The sequence below is a fragment of the Saccostrea echinata genome, unplaced genomic scaffold (genome assembly GCF_033153115.1).
Source record: "Saccostrea echinata isolate AGI-Se365-2 ecotype Australia unplaced genomic scaffold, CSIRO_AGI_Sech_v1 ptg000072l, whole genome shotgun sequence".
Classification (NCBI taxonomy): domain Eukaryota; kingdom Metazoa; phylum Mollusca; class Bivalvia; order Ostreida; family Ostreidae; genus Saccostrea; species Saccostrea echinata.
Genome location: NW_026889821.1, coordinates 912,841 through 923,661, shown reverse-complemented (window position 1 = coordinate 923,661; position 10,821 = coordinate 912,841).

Genomic DNA, 10,821 nt, shown 5'->3' with positions numbered 1-10,821 from the left:
AAAATAAAATTGCAATACACTGCTGCTTTTTTCTGTAAACTTATAGAGAAAAAAAATTACCAGAATTAAAAACTTATCTCTAATAATGAAAAATCATTCAAACATATTAACTTTTAAAAATCCAAAGGTACGCGGCAGAATAATACTATCGTTTGTAGTTCTATGCTGCTTAGAAAAATGTCTACGTCTTTTTCTATAATTTATTGATGAAATATGCCGATGATCTTAAGTAATTTTGTTTTGCTAACATTTATATTTAGTTTATCTAGTATACTAGGTGAGTATTTTATTCTTAAAGATCCTGAGATACTTTCTTTTCAGCAAGCCATTGATTGAGCTTTTCTGAGAACAACTGAGAATATATATTGAAAATATTTCGATTTCGAGAAATTGTTAAGATTCTCTTTTGAGATATACATGTATTTAATTGAAACCTTGAAAAAAAAAATAATGAGAATATCTTTATGAGAAAATAGAATAACTTTTTGAAAGTTCGATGTAATTGAGAATATTTATTAAAACTACTGAGAATATATTTTAGCACAACTGAGAATATTTATGAGAACCATTGAAAATATTTTCAGAAACTAGTTCAATATATCAAAGAAAAAATGCAGTAAACATTAAAAAGAAAATTGAGAATAAACATGATAAATTCATGAGAATATTTACATAAACTTACATAATATTTTTAGAACATTTTAAAAGTTTTATGAGGAACTATTGAAATTATTCAGAACATGCTTTGAGACAACATTAACTGAGTATATTTGAGAATCATTCGATGTTGTAAAAAGAATTATGTCAACCTTGTTGAGAATTTAAGAGACGGTTCACGCCTGCATATTTCATGAAGCGCGCTATCACTTCCTAATAAATATGCAGATGTAAAGTGTTGTAGTTCGTGTACCTCATAAATTTTCAAAAATTAAATTCATATCTTATATTTACACTATTTTTTGATGACTTGCCATAGGTTTTTTATTCAATGATAATTTTTGGAAAAAAAAAAAAAAAAAAAAAAAAATGTTTGCACAATTTTTTGAATTTAATCACATCACATTGGAAATATTCTTACTCATCCCACGGTAGTTCACGAGATCTTGAACTTTTTCTTATTTGCAAAGAATCTTAAGAAAAAACATTTGGGAATGTAAATATTAAACAGTGGCACTCAAAAGACTGATATAAAGAGCAATGTTATTAAAAGTTCTCATACGGTTACATTTGCCGTAAACTATTTATCAATAACAGTACTTGCAGATTTACTTGACATGTATCGTGTATTAAATACCCCATATATGTTAGTGTTCAAGCAAACAATTTCATATTTGATCAATATTTAATTACTTGTAGTTATGTCTAATGTACAGTACCTATAATAACGACTGATTGATTGATTGTATGTTGTTTAACGCCCTGTTCGAGAATTTCTACTAACATAGAGAGGTCACTATATACCGGTGAAGGGCTTCAAATTTTGACCTATACTCGGTACTCAGTAAAACTGAGCAGCGAGGGATCTTTATCGTTCCAACGTCTGTTGTGACACTGGGTCTCAGTTTTTAAGGTTTCATCCGTAAGACCCACAACTTTCACTCCAAAGTGCCGAGAACTTGGCTACATATTTCAATCGACTTCAGTCGGTCAATGATCGGTTAGTCGCGACCGAGGCCTGAATCCAGGAACTTAAAATCATGGAGCGAGCACTCAACCGAATAAACTGCCGTGACTGTTAATATACATGTTATAACGAAAATTTTGTCAGTGAAGATTTTTGTCGAAGTTTTCTAATAGTTCAAGAGTAAGGTAGTGTGTTACAAATTTCATAATATTCATGATAAAAACCTTACTAAAGAGTATCAATGAATTGAGTAGAATTGACACGAATACAATATTTATAAAAGGTGACATACTGTATAGGAAAGCGTATACAGAAGATCAAATTAATTGTCTATTGCATTGTGAAGAATTGCCTGATTTTATTGTTTATGATGGTAATTGTTTTACTATAAATAGGATAAAAAAAAAGAAGTTCTGCATGCATGTCTTGAAGGTGGCAAAGGTGGCCTTTTGATCCAATTGGAATTCAGCTTAAATACCATTTTTGCAATGTCTAGGCATCAACATGCATGAATCATAATTTTCAATTCTGCAGTAGATGCTTTCAAATACCATTCTCACTCTGGTCGATACTTTATTTGTTTTTGATTCACAAAGTAGAGGAGAAGATGAACTCTGTACTCCTGATGGAACAGCAATAGTGTCATTCTTTCATTCATTGCAGAGTATTTCTTCATTTCTTAGGCATCGTTTCATATCAATGTGTGCGCTTTAGTCCTTCCAAAGAAGTGGTGCTCTCAACAGGGATATTGATCTTAATGATTACATTACCAATATGCATGTTCTTCCCTCGCCTGATTGTTTATCAAATTCCGATTTATTTTCACAAATTCATTTATCAGAAAATAACAGGTCCTGTACACAAAATGAGAAAAAAAGAACCGTTTTAATCTGAAGAACCTACTTGTGACTCTCTACTAACATATAATCATTACAAACATGTAAATGAAGAACAAATACTTGATTAGTGTAGGTCTGCCTTTGAAGCCCCCAAAAAATCCTGAGTTTGAAGCAAAAGGGTATCAGGGTCCTCTATACATTTGTTCAAGCTGTACTCAGACATTATTCAGGAAAAGTGTAGTGACTGCAACTCAGTTACTCAAAACCAAATTCGGCCAAGTAATGTTTGATAGTGTTAAAGAGTGTAAATTATAAATATGGGTATGTAGAACATTTTGCAAACATATTAAAAGAGGGGAAGTTTCAGATTTAGTGCTAGAAAACTGAATGTTTTTTTTTAAAGACCTTCAGAGTTGCTTATTACTGAACTTGAAGAAAAGTTGGTTATTTCCAGGATATCTTCTATGCAGCTTGTTGAAAAAAACAAGATGGGGTCACAAAAATTCGTCGTGGAAATATTATGAATGTACGGTCAGATGTAAGTGAAATGGTTACAGCTCTACATAAAACACTGGGTGATAGTGAAATCTTTCAAAATAATCTGAAAAGAAAAAAAAAAGTTTCAAGCACACAGATTTTCATGAAGCAAAACGACCAATTAATGCATCAAAGCTATGCAATGTCATTTTACAAAACAGTCTTTTTTTCAAAGAGAAGGGGTTTGTATTGATAGTCAATATTGAGTGGAACATTGAATCTGAGCAACAAGCTTGTATTTATTTTGTTTGTTTAGTTATAAGGAAGTGTCAAACTGAGGGGAAAAGAGTTACAGTTGGACAATTCTTAACCAGTTGAATTCTATTGTCAGACTTAATGAAGGACTCCCAGTGTTTAGAAAGCTAAGAAGCTCACCTACTTATACGACAATGCTAAAAAAGATATGTCTGCAAATAAGATAAGTTAGGTTTCCAACTTGATTTTGTTCCTTGTCAGCTGCGGAGAGGGGGTGGAGTGACTTGATTAGAGTTCTGGGGAAAGAAGAAAGTAGGGTTTGGGCTTTATTGTGCCCTAAAATTTAAATGTTAAAAAAATTATGAAAATTGCTTATGAGTTGAATATCTGAATGTGATAAATCATGGAAGAAAATGGCATGAAGGAAAGCCATTCTGGCAATATGAAAAAAAAAAAAACCCAACAAATTTTGTACATTTGTAAGCTTTAAGCAGAAAAAAAACCTTAAAATGACTCATTTCTGAGTTATTTTCCTAAAGAAACTAGAGTCCACGGGTGTCGCCCACTTCAATTTCCGGATATATCGTGTAAAATCCTTTGAAAAATTATATTCCTTAAAATCATTCGGGGCGATGCATGCGCTATGTATTTCTGAGAGAAATTTTCACTGAAAATTGATGCCTTCTGCAACTTTTTGAGAAAATACAGGAAAATGCACAAGTTCATTGACAATTAGCAAGAATTAGCATTTAAAAGGTCATTTGAGAATGACTATTTGTATGTTCTTTCTGTATGGACTTTAAACGATTCAGAAAGCATGTGTTTTAGTTTCTTACACCTTTTCATATTTTAGGAAAAAATACAGGGCCTGTTTTGATAAACCGTATCTCGTTCTATGTAAAAAAAAAAAAAATCAGAATTTAGTAATGAACAAATAATAAAGTTGTCTTGGATATTGAGAAAGTGAAGAAAAGTCCATGGCAGATTTTATAGACAAACATTGTTGTTGCCAAATAAATGATGAAAATACCAGAGTTGTTAAAAGGGAGTGTCCACTAATACATTTTCCATAGGCGACAATATTAACGTTTTCTCTCACAGCTTTTCCCATAATGTGGGTTGAAGTTTGGGACACCCTTCAAATAAAAACTCGTCAATTTTTCTCTAACTGGTTAAAATCTCAAGGTGGCCTGTCAAATTTGTTTTTCCGCCAAAATGCACATGTTTGAAAAAAACAACTGAAAATGAATTTAATAATTCTAGACCGATTCTAAAAATAATTAGAGGAATGTACACAAAATGAAAAAGTATTTTCTAAATTTTACAACACTTTACATCGTATGTAATACTAGAGTCTATATAGAGACTTCATGCCAAGTTTCAAGAAAACTCAATTGTTAATAAAGATTGTATAGCATGCACAGTTCTATATGCAATAACTTTTAAAAATGCTTCCATCTAGCTACAACTGCACCCAAATTTTAAGTCATTTGTTAGCGTATTTATCTATATATACTATTTTAATTTATTCTCTTTCATAACGTTAAATGCATCAAGCAAACGCATAACCAAGCACCTATATGGGTCCATTTCACTTATTTTAATAAATCGATGTATTTTTCCACAAAAATTTGATCACCCCTCACCTTTGAATTCATAAATGAAAGCAAAAGTAGGGTAATTTCTAAAGTCCGGGTATGCACATATTAAACAATTCAATTTCTTTCTTTTCAGAGATAACACAAAAATGAAAATGGTACTGAACGTGGGATTTTATCTTCTTTCATATATATCAAGCATTTTTGGTTCAGATGACCTACATATTATATATACTGCTTGCAAGTTAAGGAACTATTTCGTTTTAGTGAAATATTTTCTTCCCCTACCGATTCTAAAAACAAATAGAGGAATGTACCCTAATGATGATTAACATAAACATGCCAGAACTTATCGAAAACGGGGGGGGGGGGGATGCCGATTTAATTTTCCCCTTCTTCCAATGTTCAAAACTCGAATATTTTAACCATTTTGACACATTGACAAAGAAAAGTTTTCAGAAATTTCAAAGTCCTTTGAAAATATCTACCCATTGTCAAAAAAATTCAAATCAAATCACCCAATGCCGTTCCTGGTCAAACTACAGATTTATAAATTATAGTGAATTCCTAAAATAAGTTGATGCTTAAAAGTTGGAAAGCAAACATTGATGTTCAGTTTATTTTGGATGCTAATGCACGTGCTGCATATATTGTATCATACATGTCAAATTCTCAAAGGGAAATGTCAACTTGATAGAAACGGAAGTCGAAAATCTTCGTACCTTGTGACAGTTCATCAACAAAATTAATTTGTTAAAAAACACTCTGATCCTACACATAAGTCTAGGAAATCATGGTATTTTCATGTTTAATTGTGTCATAAGCGCCAATGTCATAACTTGAATATTTTTTGAAATGGACATAAAACATTTCGCTGAATTGTAAAGTGTTTTTATTTTCAATATTAATCGCAAGGAATCTTGTGTAGATAGAGAATCTCAAAAAGAACATAATGCTTTAGATGAGGAATGTCTAAGCAAAAATGTATGACAAATTTATTTTAAAAGAAATCAAGACTGAAATAGGCAGATATCATTTTGATTATGTTAAGGTAGTCCGATCCTCAAGTTCTGAAAATCAGACGTAGAATAATTGAAAATGCTCCAAAAATGTATCTGAAATCTCAAAGCTGTGTATTTACCCACGGTAATTCTTTGAACTTCATCATTAAAGCTAATCATATGATATAGGGAGAATTAGTAAATCACAAATTAATTTTCAAGAAATGCGAATAAACACAACTACTTTAAATTTTCTAATTGAAAATTGATCAACAAATATATTTTAGGATAGAAAGTTATAGGTTTCCAGTCATTTGAAGAAAATTGCCTGATTTTTAAACTAAGTCTTATACTGGTACTTAAGTCTAGATCTCTTCTATTGACAGTACCAACCAGACCCAACCTGACACACATGCAGTCCCAAAAAGCAGTCTCCTGGACTGCTGTGGGACTGCTCTGGGATTGCTCTGGGACTGCTGTGGAACTGCTTTAGAAAGCAGTTCCAGCAGTCCCTGGGACTGCTTTGTGGGACAGCTTTCTTTACCCAATCGTGAAAATGATTCTGAGTGAAAAGAAAGCCCCGCCCCTTGTGTATTCTTAATTTGCAGGTTTCATTTTGTACAGTAGTTTTGTTTCCTGGGAGCATAAAAGTTGTAAATTAAAGAAAAATCAACAAGGATTTTCCAAAAAAATAACTAGTACAGTTAGTGTCTGAAGAAAAATGTGATTTAAGTATACATGTACGTCAATCGCCGATTCCGTACCATTGCTGTATAAAATCAATTAGAAAAAAAAATCAAATGTTGGTTATTATAAAAAAAAGTTGTCTGCCAGTTGAAAAAAAAAAAAAAAAACGGAAGTCGGAAAATGACGTTTTAATCCGTGTCTTTAACGTAAACGCAGGTGTTTGAAACTAACAATTTATCTAATTAATTAAAGTTGTTAAATTACATACTCTAAGTTTACATTATTCTATGCCCTTAAGAAGTAGGCATTCCCGTCATTAAGGTTTTAAAAAATATTCAATGCTACTTGCTGCACTGGAAGGTGATTATTTCTTAACAGTAAAGGCCGCTATCACGACAATAAATCAATGCCTTTTGTTGTTTGTTTGTTTATTTTTTTCTTTTTTTTATCACTTCGAAATAAAACCAAATAATTCATTCAAATAAAGACAATCTTTTTCTATGAAATAAATTCATCTGACATTCTCCTGTCATATAAACAACGTGGGCATTTTTTTTCAGGATTATTTCTTAATTTATAAATAAGTTTTACAAAATATGTAAAATTATATCTTAAAATAAATATTGCTGAAAATATCAACATTTTTGTTCTATTTCTTATTTCTTTTTGTGTACGTTTGAGGAAAAACAAGATACACATGCATGTAACAACTGCATTGTCTGACCGATTAAAAGCCATACACGGTGAGTATAATGTGTCAACACCTGGCTAAGGTTTCCATCGCCTTTGGACATGAATAGCAGACAGTGCACGCGTGTTATTTGTGTATCAGTGTTACACACCACAGACTATGCTGGTCAACAATGCCATTCATTTCGTTCTTCAGACTGCAAAACTCTTGTTTTAATAAATATCAGAGACATAAAAGCCTTATAAAGGTCAAAATTTGAAGCCCTTCACCGGTATATGGTGACATCTCTATATGAGTGAAAAATTCTCGAATGGGACGTAAAACAACATACATGTACAATCAATCAATAACTTCTGTTATGACTAAGCTCCGCCCATTAAATTTTTAACCCCGCCTACTGGGACTGCTGGGACTGATGAGACAGCTGTAAGACTGCTCTGGGACTGTGTGGGACTGCTCTGGGACTGCTTTCTGTCAGGTTGGGTCTGGTTGGTACTTAACTTCAATTATATTATAATGCACAGCGTATAAAGCAGTTCCAATCCTTGCAAAAAACACAAATTAATTATAATTTCATATTATACTAGATAAGTTTGGGTTCTAAGGTTGAATTAAAGGAAAATTGATTTCTTTAAAAGTTTTTAAATATCTTATCGGGTATAAATATTCACTTTTTATAAGACGATTTCTAAGACTTTAAAGAACCTTGAATCACATTGAGATGCATGAAATGAAAATTGATGTATGAAAAAATTCAGTTTCCAGCTTTATTTTGAGACTTTTGAATTAAATAATAAACTAAAGATTTGTTCTTTCTGGCTTAGGAGCGGATAGCCTAAAGTGAGTTTTGACGTTTTGAAATTCAACGTAACAAAAATGACATAAATTTTGAAATTTTGCTAATTTTCATTAAAGTTTGAGTTTTCGGCTAGACTTCAACATTTTAGTTGGTAATTGTACTTAATTATAATGAATCTAAAGGATACATGCATCAAAATGAAGATATTTGTCTGTACCTTTCTCTTCAGATTGTCAAATTTTAGATTCAAAGTAGAACATACGTTATGAAACACCCTGTATGTGGTCTTCGGAGACCAGGCCTCAAGACCATCAACTAAGAATAGACTTAAGTAAAAAATTCAAATAAGTACACTTCTTAAAATAAATTAATGAATAAAGAAATTTTTTTTATGATTTGTGTGTATTTTGACATTACAAAAACCTGAAACTTTTTGAATTTTTTGAATTAAAACGGAAATATTCTTAATATAAATTTTGACCTAAGTTTATTCTCAGTTTATGGTCTCGTGGCCAGGTCTTCTAACAAATTGTTGGAATTCTGTTGAGCACTAATTGTGCTCCTTTATTAGCCGACTTGTTTTTATATGCCTATGAAGCAGAATGCATTCAAAAACGTCTACATAAGAAGAAGGAAACATTGGCTGTGGCCTTCAACTCGACAATTAGATATATCGACGACGCATTATCAATTAACAATAGTTACTTCTATTCATATGTCGACTCGATATATTCCAGTGAACATGAGATAAATGAGATTGACTATAGACGATAAAGGCAGACTAACAACTAAATTGTATGACAAACGAGATGTTTTCAGCTTCTTCTTCGTCAACTTTCCTTATTTACATGTATGCAGCAGTATCCCACTATCACCTGCATATAGTGTTTACATCTCCCAGCTTATTCGATACTAACGAGCATGCTCCAAGCACGATCAATTTTTAAACCGGGACAGGCTACTGCTGATGTATCAACGATTTCAACAACCTCATTTAATGTCAGTATTTCGTAAATTTTATGGTCGCTTCAATGACTTTTAACAAATACAACCTGTCATTGGGCCGTATGTTGGCTGACGTGTTTCATACCGATTAGGCCTTTGTTTTCATTACTGGGTTTGACTGCAGAAAGTTCATTCTACCTGATCTATACAAAGGGCTGACTGCCGGTGTGACCGGTCAAAAGGGGATCCTTACTTCTCTTATTCACCTGATCCCACCTCTGAAATTTCCTTCGGTCCGTGTTTGATGCCCTGTTCACAAATTTGTTTTGTTTGTAGATTTTTATGAGATCGACTTAGATATTTCATACAAATTCATTCTCCATTCCTGTTTCAACCCTAGGAAAATGGGTCATGATTATGATTGGGGTCGTGATTTCGGCATACATGTAACCAAAAACAAAAACAAAAACAAACAAACAAACAAAAAAAAAAAAAAAAAAAACCAAAAACCAAACAAACAAACCAACAAATCGTTCAGTGTGAATAGAAGTGAAATCAATCGGTCATGATGGGTATTCGAAATTAGTTAGATCTCTGAATGAAAAGAAGAAAATTTATTTTTCTCATGTTTTGCACAAAATCTATTAACTGGTGGTGTACGTGTTGTTAAAAGTGTTTTGACTACTAACCTTTTCCAAGCAATAACACTATATCATGTTTAGAGTTTATCTCAATGTTTAGGTGAAATGGAAGCAGTTCTGTGCGCACCAACAGGAAAAGTTGCACACAATCTTTAAGTGTAGGCGCCCGCACAATGCATTCTTTGTTTTGTATACCAGTAAATCAAAACTTGAATTACAAATTCTAAGATACACAGCAGTTTGACTCTTTCAGAATGAAATTTTTATTTTATGAGTCCTTTTTTATTGATGAGATATTTAATTCAATCAATTTAAGCTCAAGATATTTTGCAACAGAACTGATTTGCTTTCACTTGTAAATACAGGATTTTTTGCGTAAATTATATACCTGTGAAATGTGGATTCTTAGACTAAGATAGGTTAGGATTATTTTGTTACACAATATAGGCAACTTATGAGTTAAAAGCATATTTTGATCTAGTCATGCAGTTAGTCTTCACACTGTATGAATTGCCACTATACAAACAGTTCTTAAATTATCTCATTAGATAGTTATCTTTCCTTTCATTTTAGGATGGTCCACAAGACCATTTCTGAAATAGAAGATATGTCAAGTATTAGACCACTTTCAAGTTCACGATTCCTAATGGCCAAATTCGCAAAGATTAGACATGTGGCAAAATTTGAGATAAGTAACGGTGAAGAGGCTGATACCATTATAGCCACTTGCAAGGAAAAGAAAGAATGATCAAAGAAGCACTACTGGCCTAAATAATTACTGATAGTGCCACTTTTTACTGATAATTTCTGATATTTACTGATATTATACTGTTGGTACTGAGAATTTCTCATATTTGCTGATATTTTTACTGTTGTTACTGATAATTGCTGTTGTTTCTGATAATTACTGATATTTACTGTCGTTTTTACTGTGGGTTCTGATAATTACTGATATTTGCAGAGAGTTACTGTTGGTACTGAGAATTGCTGATAATTACTGAGATTTATTTATTTCTTTGAACCCAGAAGATGTAAAAACATGCCTAACACTGGTTGGAAAGTGACGGGAATTGGCTGAAAGGAAGACTGAGGAAAGAAAATTCGTATAAAATCGTTAAGAATCATTCTTATTTTAATAAATTATCTCAGAAAAAGAAAAATAATTGGTAGATGAAACATTTTAAAGATTTTTTTTTAAAACTCTAGCTGTTTCAATAATAGTTATAATTAAAATTTAATCCTTTAAAACTTGTCCTCAATTGAT